Raw genomic sequence first — 12,902 nt, forward strand, 5'->3', positions numbered from 1 at the left:
AGGAAGTAATGGCAACATCCCTGGTGGTCTAGGGACTAAGATTTTGATAACATTTTGAGATGAATGGGAGCTGAACTGCAATGCCAAAAAAAGACTACACAGTGTACAGAGCTGGGCTGTTTTGGCACTTCAAACATCTAAAAATTTCTGAGGGCTGCATGATCTGATAGCAGCTGATCGGTGGGAGTACTGAGTATCAAACCCCCCCTCAATCATGCATTCATTCCATATCATTATTTCCTAAACTTTGTGAAGAGTTCACCTTAAAACTTGTGGAAAATTAGCTGGCTCCATGTATGAGTGAACCCTTGTTGACAGTCAAAGTAAGCCATCAGTCCACTTCACAAAATAAACATAAATAACATTGCTTTAGCTCGCCCATGGGACACTCAAGCCTTGTGAGCTCTGATGTTTCCCCAAATTTGCTTGGTGTAGATGCCAACCCTACAGAATCAAGACATCCTACAAAAGGAATCTCCTGAATCTCCAAATATATATTTTTTTGGATTGGCTTATTACCATGAAAAATGTTATGGTTATATAGAAGATCGGTGGTAGCATTCGGTCGCGAAACCTGGACAATAAAGAAACAAGACAAAAGAAGAATTGACGCCTTCGAAATGTGTTTGAGAAGGTTGTTATCAATACCGTGGATGGCAAGAAGAACAAGCAAATCAATTTTGGAACAAATCAAGCCAGACATGACACTCAATGCAAAGATCACCAAGCTGTGACTTTCTTTGGGCTCATCATACAAAGACAGAAATTGCTATAGTAAGACATCATGGTCGGAAGAATAGAAGGAACAAGGCGAAGAAGATCAGCAACCTGATGGCTTGTTACTATCAAGATAATGGCAGAGAAGACCCTGATGGACCTATCAAGGCTTGCATAAGATCGATCTTCCTACACTGGTCATCCATCAAGTCGCCATGGCCTGAGATCGAGCTGAAGGCCATTAAATAATAGAAGATCGGGCTTAGTAAATTCTGACATCTTCCCAAGTTTGCTTGGTCCACATGCCAACCCTACAAAAAAAAAGACATCCTACAAAAGGAATCTCCTTAATCTCAAATAAATATTTTGGGGATTTAATTAATTACCATGAAAAATTTGATGGTTGTAGAGAAGATCAGGACTAGTAAGTCCTGACGTATTTCCAAGTTTGCTTGATACACATGCCAACCCTACAGAAACAAGACATCCTTCAAAAGTAATCTTAATCTCAAATATTTTTTAGACTGGGTTAATTACTATGAAAAATGTGAATGGTTAATGAGAAGATTGGGACGTTATGCAGGTTCACCACCACAAATCTACTGAAATAGTCCCTTACGGTGTCACTGACACAGTCCTGGGAGACATTATGGCATTTATATAAGAAGAGGGTGGTAACCTGGTCTCTTGACTATTGGGTTTTAAGCACAGTTTGATCTAGAATAGTGAAAACTTAACTTGCTCTAGGTTACTAAAGATATCTACAGTACAATCATGAGAAGATGGCCCTTGCCTCTAATCGATAAATGGTCAGAGAAACCAACTTCTTCTAGAGCAGCAATTTTATGTGAGTCCTTCATGAAGTCTCGGCTGAAAGTGTGTAGATTTTGCCATTTCGACCATCGACCCTTGATTCACATCAACGACGGTTGATGTTTTCTCTAACAGTATTTAGTAGTGTGTCAGGGACAAACATGCTCTTCTTCCCTTCCTAATAAAATATTAATGTTGTAGGTAACTCAAAATGTGCTTTGATAAAGTGTTATGTGTTATTGTATTAAATATAGGGACAGTAAAAGGTTTGGAAATTAGGATATAGGTTTAGGAATGAGATAAAGTGTCAGAGTAAGAGATTAGATGGCGAAAGAGCAGTAGTTGGAGGTCTGAGGGCATGAGGAGCACGGGCTGTTCAGCAGCAAGAGAAGGTCAACCATAAACCTGGAGCGGACATTCCTGGAAAGTCCAGGACCTATGGTCCAACTGAGGCACTTAGAAGCGTGCCTCAATATCTTCATAGGACAGGAAGTCAGACGGAATCGTATAAGGGAGTTGAAATGGGACTCATGGAAGCTGCAGAGCCGGATGGAGTATCCCAGGGGGCAGAGAGGAAAGGGATAGCTCAGGGTCAGTGAACAACGGACATCAGAACGTGCTGTGCTATAGACATTGAAAACTGAAAATTTTATGCCCAATACTGCATGTTTCAATATGATGAAAATTGACAGTTAAGTAAACTTCTTTATGATAAAACATATTTGATGTCCCCTAATGTGTGTGCAAAGGTTCCTGACGTTGAACTGGAGAAGACAGAGGCCTGAGACCAAAATGTGAGTGATACGAACTACACGCATAGCACAGGAGAATCAGGACACTGTATATTTGTGGGGTGCCAGGGTGTAGGAACACAGCAGTCCCTTGACTACCACCCTGTGCACCTTACAACTACTTCGAGATAACACAGGTCTTCAAAATTTGGGTTTATGAAATTATTTTCAAATCCAGTGACTGATTCTTATGTTTTCTTATGCCCTGATTTAAAAAACAAACAAACAAACAAAAAAAACCACTTTATTTGAAATAAATTATTGTGCCTTTTCCTTTTCTCTTTAAAGCTTCTTTTAATATCTTTTCTCTTATAGCAGGCCTGCTGATCTTCTCTTTGAAGCATCCAGCAGTAGTCCCCCATCCATATAGTTTGGTATCATCATCCCATCTCCTTGATATCCTAATTAATTCTTTCTCATTGCTCTTCGCTAACAGCACCAAGGTTTTTAGGGTTTTTAGGAAAGTAGTCCAAATGGAAATGTAAAAAATATAACTTCAAATTCATCAGCCAACAGAAGGCTTTGAAACGTTTCAGCATGTTCTCCACGATGGACTTAAATTTTGGATCTTTGTTGTTAGCTAGAAATTTCTTCACAACTTCTTTAAAAAAAATCCCAAGCTTTCTATTTTGTTTCGAATATGTCATCCTTCACGAGTTTCCAAATATCCGAAAATGCCTTCCTTCATCTTTGCTTCGGGCAGTCTCTGACACTTGGTACTTAAAAGTCTCTCCTTTGAGTAGAGCTTTCAAAATCGCCTTCATCAGTCCAGGTTTAATGTGGAGTGGTGGCAGGAGAACTTTAGTGGGATCAACTAAGCTTTCTTCAACTATGTTTTTGAGTCCAGGTTGCAAAGATGTTCTCGTTGGCCACCTTTTTGGCTCCAGTGATAAGTCCTATTCGAGCTGTCCCACTCACACAAAACGCACGGTAATTTGTGTATCTTGTTGCCTAAGGAGCAAAGAGAGAACTTTCAGATCACCACATATTGACCATCCTTGATCCTCGTAGTTAAATTTCTTGAGAAATCTAAAGTCTCATAGCTTTCCTTCAAGTGCACAGAATGCCCTACAGGCACTGAAGCATACTTGCTGCCATTGTGCAGTAGCACAGCTTTCAGACTTTTTTTGCATGAATCAATAAAGAGTCTCCACTCTCTCACATTGTGCTCAATGTTAAATTTTTCTATCGGCCCAGGAACATCACTGCAATACACTAGAGCACCATCTTGAGAATAGTATGGAAGGAATTCCTTTTCTCTGCTTCTGTACCACCTGTACCATGAAAAACTAGTACCAGGAGCTAGCAGGTTTTCTCCTTTAATCTAGAGCCTAAAAGTTCTTCAGATGTTTAGGAAGCTCCAACTCGCTGACTAAATTATTTAATTTCAGCTGTGAAAAAAATATCTGGCTCTGGAACTAGTGTGAAAGTCTTCATCAGAATCCTGCTCTTCATGTTCTGAATCCTGTGTATCTTCAAGTTTCTCCTGAGGTGAAGGGACAGGTATTCCGGACCGTGAGGCACAGGGCGAATCGCTGACAGGAGGTCCGGGTATATAATTTCCTTCTTATTTTTAAGGTTGAATCCCTCCACGTTGCACGTACAAAAGTAGCAGTCATCACTATGATTTTGCAGTTCCCTCCAGATCCAAAACGAAAGCTCTCTTTCTGCCCTACTGTCGTAGTTCTTCTACACAAACAGAACACACTACGACTTGTCCTGATCACCTAGTTTTACACCAAAGTACGCATAATACACTTTTCCAACAAAGTCTGTAATGTTCCTTCGTTGTTTCTTTACTACAAAACAATTGCAAATATAGCAAAAGTTGTCAGGTGAATTACCACACCCATGTGTAGCCATTTCGATCACGTTGTTAGAAACAGAAGCTTGATCCACCACAGCCACTAAATACTGAAAGGAATGGTGGTAAGTGCACCGCCACACTCTTATGAACTGTGTGTAAGGGGGACGACAGCACCGCGGGTACTTGCTTGCCAGGGCTGGAACTGTTGAGGCTGCATCCCCTGTTTCCATGGGGAAGCATTAGCAAGCCGGACCTTCATCCTAACCGAGGGGGGGGCGGGGATATAAAACTGGAAAGCGCACGCAGCAGAGCAGTTTAGCGCCAACCCAGGGCATCGTGCAGAGAGGTGAGCAGCACACTCTGCTTCCCATTCTTCCACCGAGCACCGGCACTGCAGCAGTCCCCATCGACTGCAAAGGGGCCGCTTCATGACCATGAGTACAGCGCACATGCCGCAAAGAGAGAACCGAGTACTGGATAGACTTGTGTAACCCACCTTACCAGCATATACTTTCCCACTCACGGGAGACCCTGATTTAGCCAGTGTATATTTGCAGAGCCACGTTGGGCTCTTACAGTGTTGTGGCCCACACCCTTGTCAGCCACTGCAGCATATGGACTAGGCTCAGCGGCAGGCTCAGACTGGCCCACCGGAGAACCGAAGGATTCTCCGGTGGACCCAGGCACTGACACCTGCTGGCATACAGGCCAGCAGCTGCCTAGGGCCCCCACTGCTCCAGGGGCCCCCCCCCCCGGCCGCCCGCCTGCCTCCTACCCACCCTCCTTGAAGACGATACTCACCCTGCTCCAGCGATGCCTGTCTCGGTGTCTGCAGCTCATCCTGAGTGAGCGGTCATGTGGTACCGCTCATTAAGGTCATGAATATGCGCATATTCATGACCTTAATGAGCGGTATCACATGACCGCTCACGCAGGAAGACGGTGCTGTGCTGGGAGTCGGGACAGAGCCAGAGGGACGTCGCCAAGGTGGCGCGGTGAGGGACAGGTGAGTATGAGGGACGGGGGGACGGGGGGATGAAGGAGGACATAAGCCGGCGCGCCATGCAGGATGGGAACGGAAGCGGGGGGGTGAAGAGATAAGCCATGCATATGGGGGATATAAGCCATGCATTCAGGGGGGGAATATGAGCCATGCATACAGGAGGGCGGATATGAGCCATGCATACGGGGGGGAGAATATGAGCCATGCATACAGGAGGGGGAATATGAGCCATGCAATACAGGGGGGATATAAGCCATGCATATGGGATGGGAGGGAGATGAGCCATGCATACAGGGGGGGGGGTCATTATACAGTATTGAGCATCATTTGGGATCATTATACAGTATGGAGAACTGTGTGTGGCCATTATACAGTATGGAGCATCATGTGTGACCGTTATACAGTATGGAGCATCATTTGTGGCCATTATACAGTATTGAGCATCATGTGGGATCATTATACAGTATGGAGAACTGTGTGTGGCCGTTATACAGTATGGAGCACTATGTGCGGTCATTATACAGTATGGAATATCATGTGTGGCCATTATACATTATGGAGCATCATGGGTGGCCATTATACACTATGGAGCATCATGTGTGGCCATTATACAGTATGGAGAACTGTGTGTGGCCGTTATACAGTATTGAGCATCATGTGTGGCCATTATACAGTATGGAGCACTGTGTGGCCATTTTTTTTTTTGTTTATAATTATTGTATATAAAACAGTGTGATCAGCAGTGCTGTTATGATCCTTAGTGGTTGAGGATCACAAATTACTCCAGCTAAGTAACAAACATAGGACAAGCTCTAGGGAGGTGGTAAACTGGACTGACCGCAAAACTGAACCTATCCAAACACACTAGAGGTAGCCGGTGAACGTGCCTAAAAATCCTAGACGTCTCGAGCCAGCCAGAGGAACTAACTACCCCTAGAGAGAAAGAAAGACCTCTCTTGCCTCCAGAGAAATAATCCCCAAAGATATAGAAGCCCCCAACATGTAATAACGGTGAGGTAAGAGGAAGGCACATACACAGGGGTGAAAGCAGATTCAGCAAATGAGGCCCACTAATACTAGATAGCAGAAAATAGAAAAGGGGTCTGTGCGGTCAGTAAAAAACCCTTACAAAATATCCACACTGAGATTTCAAGAACCCCCGCACCAACTAACGGTGTGGGGGGAGAAACTCAATCCCCTAGAGCAACCAGCAAGCGAGGAAATCACATTTTAGCGAGCTGGACTAAAAACATAATAAATGCTGATAATCAAAAAATGATCAAACAAAAACTTAGCTTGTCTTGGAGAGACTGGGAGCAAGGTAGTCACAAGGAATCTGAAGAGCACTGAATACATTGATAGCAGGCAAGGAACTGAGTATCCAGGTGAGCTAAATAGGAAACCAACCAAGGATAACGAACCAGCTGATGCAGCCAACCTGCAGAAAGACAACACTACACAGTACCGCTTGTGACCACTAGAGGGAGCCCAAAAATAGAGTTCACAACACAGTGCTAAATGGTTGTGGTTGGGACGTGGATATGGGTGTGACTAGTTGTGAAATGGGTGTGGTCAGAGGCGTGGCCTAAAATTTGCCGCGGCGCACTATGTGCACCGCAAACTTTATGCCTCCTTCCCTTCTTCAAAAGTTGGGAGGTTTGGTACCGCATTTGCCAGATCACGGCAAGTGCCGCAAATCCCATAGGGAATGAATGAGGCCGAACGCATTGTTGCCATAAGTGATCCGTTACGCAGCAGATGCAGGAAAAACTGCCGGATCTGCTGCAAAAGGCGACTTTCACATCAGCGATTCTTGCCAAAGTCACTGCCGATAGTGTCATACTCACCAAAGTTGAGGCAGCACTAAAAGTGCCTAGGCAGAAGAAACTCTAAATACGGCCCTGGGGGCTACATTATATTCTGTGGGGGGACTGCATTATACTCAGGGTACTACATTATATTATGGGGGGTTACATCATACTATATGAGGGGTTACTGTATACTCTATGGGGGGCTGCATTATATTCTGTGGTGGGGCTGCATTATTCTCTCAGGGGACTACATTATATTATGGGGGGCTACATCATACTATATGAGGGGCTACAGTATACTCTTTGGGGGGGCTGCATTATATTCTGTGGTGGAACTGCATTCTCTCAGGGGACTACATTATATTCTGTGGTGGGTTGCATTATACTATATGAGGGGGGCTGCATTATACCCTATGGGGGTGCTACATTATATTCTATGGTGGGGACTGCGTCATACCTGAGGGGGTTGCATTATATTTTGTGGGGTGCTGCATTATATTCTATGAGAGGGGACCGCATTATATTTTATGAGGGGGCTTCCCCAAAACTTGCTACATAATTAAGACGTGAACTACCTTATATTATACCCTGATATTAGCGCTTTTTACCGCACAATTGGTGGTCTTGTATCATAGTGGGCCCCAAGAATGATTTTCTCTGGTGGGCCCAAGGTGCTCCAGTCCGACGCTGCTCAGCGGAAGGTAGCGGAGACCGACCGCTACTGCCAGAAGACGGGGCATTGTTGCCCACAGGACCCTATTGGAAAAGACACCGCGCCAGCCGTTGACGGCGCCATTGACTTCCCAGCAGGAGTCACAGTTTGAGGAATTTCTGATATAAGTATTTCACAAAAACTGCTGTTGCCTGTTTCTTTATTCTTGAACTCTGCATATCCTTTGCAAACCGAACCGTTTATTCCCTCATTTAACCCTTTACCTCCCTGCGTGGAGTATTCCCGTTTTTAAAGTTGCTAACCCTTGCTCTGCCTCCTGTCCGTCACTGCATCCCGAGCACCTGCTTACCTCTGACTAAAAGAAAATCTGCCTTTGCTCCCTATAGCAACCAATCACAGTGCAGCTTTCAGTTCTTATACTCCTGAGGTAAACTGAAAGCTGTGCTCTGATTGGTTGCTATAGACACCACCACACTGTTATGAACTGTGACTAAAAAAACAACAACAGTCTTTACTGCCATTAAAACCACCAATCACAGCACAGCTTTCATTTCTTATACTGCTGAGGTAAAATGAAAGATATGCTATGAGTGGATGCTATGGACACCACCACACTCTTTGGAAGCTGGGTTTAGAAACAGCGTCCATTAATTTCTTCTAATTAATTTCTAAAGTGCTGCGGAATATGTTGGCGCTATATAAATAAAAAATTATGTTATTATTCTAACCAATCTAATGACACCAAAATTATCCACCAAAGGTCAAGCAAAGGGGTCTAAGTACGGTGCAAGGAGAAGCCTACGGAGTCAGTGTTTGTGAAAAATGTGGAATTTTTTCAATATTTTTACTGAGTTCAGCGAATAAAAGTATATAAAAATCACCTCTTTTCAAACAATTTTACCCTTGTGCACCTGTGTAATCATTGTAATGGAAAGGAAGCCCAACAGGTGAAAAACAAACTGAGAAGGAATCACTTTGGTGATAGGCAATTTGAAAAATCCGGTCTGCCATTTTTTTCTGCCATTCTAGAACTAGTGCCACTCTTGTCCATTAGCCGTACCTGGTATTGCACGTCTTGCAAGACTCCGACGTATTTCTCGCATTTGTGATCCCGGCCTTACTTGTCTGCGACTTCTAGTAACCCGCAATCTGTCAGTGATCTCGAGCACTTTGCTTGTTTGTCTGCAGCTTCCAGTAACACCACTACTTGTCATTGATCTCCAGGACTTCACCTATTTGTCTGCAGGCTTCCATTAACCTTGTTTCATGTCCGCCTGTGGCTTCCAGGACGTCTCTTGTCCGCTTGCGGATTCCAGGACTTTATTAAGGCTTTTAGTTTGTCTTTGCAATGTGTCCATCAGTGGCTACCAGGAAGTCTCCTGTCTATTTGCTTCTTCAAGGACTTTATTAAGACATTTGGTTTGTTTTTGCTTCATGTCCACCTGCATCTTCAAGGATATCTCCTGTCCGCTTGCGGATTCCACGACTTTAGTTTACCTTTTTTCTACGTGTCCATCTGCAGCTTCCAGGACATCTCCTTTCTATTTGCTTCTTTCAGGACTTTATTAAGACATTTATTTTGCTTTTGCTATGTGTCTGCCTGCGGCTTCCAGGATATCTCCTATCCGCTTGTGGATTCCAAGACTTTATTAAGACTTTATGTTTGCTTTTGCTAAGTGTCCGCCTGCAGCTTCCAGAACACACCCTTCTTGCTGCACCGATGCCGTGGTCCGTGTGCCCACCCAGACCTTGGGCTTAAAGGATCCACCTTACCCAATAAGCCCGCATTGTCTAACAGGGCGTTTTGCTCAGTAAAACACTAAACCACATCATTAAAGTGAAACACTACTGAAAATAGACTTGTGGATAATTGTGTAGACGCTACATCACAGGAGATCCACAAATTTAAGATCTTCTAAAGACAAACAATTATTCTTGAGGACCAACTTGAAGCAAGAAGATAAACTTTGCAATGAACTATGCAAGTTATCTCATATTAATATCTAAACGGTGGGAGGATTGACTCAAGGCACCCCCACCAGTCAGCTGAATGAAGGGGCCACATCACTTGCCTGGTGGTGGCTGTGCCTGGTACTGATGCTTAAGTCCCACTCAAGTAAATAGGAGTGAGCTGTAGTACCAGACACAAAATCAAAAGTATGACATCATGTCTGTGAAAAAATGGCTTGTGCCGCAGCCCACATCAAGATGATCAAAGGGGGTGCTGGAAATCAGACCCCCAAGAATAAGATTTTAATCTAGACTATTATCCAGGTAGCACCAAGATGTGCATGAAATTAGGTCTCCATTGGGCACATGAGTATTGTTAGTCCAGTAACTATCTCATTTTTGTGCCGGAGTCCACTTTGGATAAAGTTGTGCATCTGGTTTTGCCATGTTCTTTCAGCGTAACATTTGTAGTATTTAGGCAATGGGGGAATTTGGTTTTTTTTACGCTCCTCCACCAAATGATGTAGGCACAGATAATACTTCCTCCCCATCTCTCCGAGTAAATGATGTAGGCACAGATAGTACTACCTTCCTCTCTCCTTGTAAACACAAAGCACAGATAGTGCTGCCTCTCTGTCTCTCTTAAATTATGCACAGAGAGTGCTGCATTCCGGCCTCTCTTTGTAAATTATGTAAGCACAGATGTTTTACCTCCCTGTCAATCCTTGTAAAAAATATAGGTTCAGATGATACTGCCTATCTCCCTGTCTGTGTAAATTATGTAGTAACAGTGCTTCCCTTTCTCTCTTTGTAAATGGTGTATGCACATCCTGCCATTCTTTTCTTGTAAGACATGCAGATATTAGGAAGTAGAGGTGTTGCGCATAGTCCACCTTGAAGATCTGTAAAGTGATAAAAAACATTATGATGTGTTGGATGGATAGTAACTTGTATTGCTAGTAATGACGTTTTGTTCTGCCCAGTACCAGGTAGTTGAAAGGGATAGTGGGAGTTAATAACCGGGACTAGCCCAGGGGCGAGGAGATAAGTGAGGGCACAACAGAGAGTTTCCGGGTAGAATGTCAGATAGGGACGAGTCTGCAGCAGTAGCAGACCTGAGGTCTGACTGAGAAGCAGAACTGCGTGCACTGGGTGTCCTGTGGCAAGAGAGAGACCACCAAGTGGAAAGTAAGAATCTATAGACAAATGGGTCAAGACTCAAGAGTGAAAGAGAACGAAAAGTAAGAACTATCGAGACCGCAGGCAGAAAACCTAGCGCGACGGAACGGAGTTGTCTGTCAATTGGGTAACAGAACAGAGAAAGAAGGATAAACGAGATGAAGAGAAATGCCCAGTGTGGTGGTCCAGAGAGGTGTTAATAATGCAGAAAGCTTAGGGGAGAAGGACGTGGAACCGTGGGTGGAAGTATAGCACTCTTGCTTGCTGTACTTTAATGCTATTAATGGGGACAAGCAGGCTCCCAGGAGAGAGTGCTGGACTGTGTTGAGTCAGAAGAGCTAAGTGAAGTGAAGAGCGAGAGTGACTCCAGAAGAGGGAGGAAGAAGTGTGTGACAAAGTTCTATGAAGATGAATGCCTACTACCTACCAAATAGAACAGCACCATGCGGTCTGCAAGGGAGTATTGCCATCACAGCTAAAGTCCACACACCCAGCCAGGACCCCCATTTTCATGTAGTGTGCTAGAGCGTGAGACACGAGTACCTTGTCCATGGCTACCGGCGCATGTCACGTTACATAGACAAACATAGGACCGACTCTCTCTCTCTCTCTTTGTAAATGATATAGGCACATTACTGTATTTCTATACACTAAAGTATACACAGATAGTACTGCCTCCCCATCTCTAATTGTTAATCATATAGGCACAGATAGTACTGCCATCCCATCTCTCCTTATAAATTATGTATGTACAGTTCGTACTGCCTATCTCTCCTTCCTTGTAAATGGCAAAGGTACAGATAGTATTACCTCTGTCTGTTTGTGAGTGATGTACACACAGAGAATCCTGCTTTCCAGTCACTTTTTCTAAATGGTGTAGGCACAGATAGTGCTGCCCCACTGTCTATCATTGTGAATGATGTAGGCACAGACAGTACTGACTCCCCATCTCTCCTTACAATTGATGTAGGTAATCATAGCACTGCCTCTCTGTCTCCTTCTTTGTAAATGATGTAGGTACAGAGAGTACTACCTTCCAATCTCTCCTTGTAAGTGATTTAGGCACAGATAGTACTAAATCCATGTCTCTCATTGTCACTCAGGGGCGGACCTACCGCCGGTTCAACCGGTGCAGCCGCACCGGGGCCCGGAGGTGGAGGGGGGGCCCTTGCAGGCAGGGCCGGCGTTAGGGGCAGGCAGACCAGGCAGCTGCCTGGGGCCCCCACTCCCCCAGGGGCCCCCAGCTAGCGGCAAGTCACGCAGCCGCTATGGGGCCCCTGTGAGGCAGGGGGGCCCGCCTGCCGCCAGCGCCGACTCCCCCGCCGCATTGAACTATACCGGCGTCTGCCGGTACAGTTCAATGCAATGATGGAGGAGAGAGCGTCACCTGACGACGCCCCCTCTCCCATCATTCCCCGCTCTGCCTCTGACACAGCGGGTGCGCGCGCACTCACTGTGTCCCAGGCAGAGCAGCGGCAGCCACTGACACAGGAGCAGGGAGCAGCGCGGGCACGTGCGGAGAGGTGAGGAGCTTGTGTTTTTGGTTTTTTTTTTACTGGACTGTGGGGCCATTCTCAGGAGAGGAGAGGTGGGGAGGGGAGGGAAGGGGGGATGAGCATGCTGTATACTATTGTGGGTTCTGCTGTATACTACTGTGGGCAGTGCTGTATACTACTGAGCCCTGTGCTGTTACTGTGGGCTGTGCTTTATACTACTGTGGGCTCTGCTGTATACTACTGTGGGCAGTGCTGTATACTACTGAGCCCTCTGCTGTTACTGTGGGCTCTGCTGTATACTACTGTGGGCTCTGCTGTATACTACTGTGGGCTCTGCTGTATACTACTGAGCCCTGTGCTGTTACTGTGGGCTCTGCTGTATACTACTGTGGGCTCTGCTGTATACTACTGTGGGCTCTGCTGTATACTACTGAGCCCTGTGCTGTTACTGTGGGCTCTGCTGTATACTACTGTGGGCTCTGCTGTATACTACTGTGGGCTCTGCTGTATACTACTGAGCCCTGTGCTGTTACTGTGGGCTCTGCTGTATACTACTGTGGGCTCTGCTGTATACTACTGTGGGCTCTGCTGTATACTACTGTGGGCAGTGCTGTATACTACTGAGCCCTGTGCTGTTACTGTGGGCTCTGCTGTATACTACT

The sequence above is a fragment of the Ranitomeya variabilis genome, chromosome 5, assembly GCF_051348905.1.
Source record: "Ranitomeya variabilis isolate aRanVar5 chromosome 5, aRanVar5.hap1, whole genome shotgun sequence".
Classification (NCBI taxonomy): Eukaryota; Metazoa; Chordata; class Amphibia; order Anura; family Dendrobatidae; genus Ranitomeya; species Ranitomeya variabilis.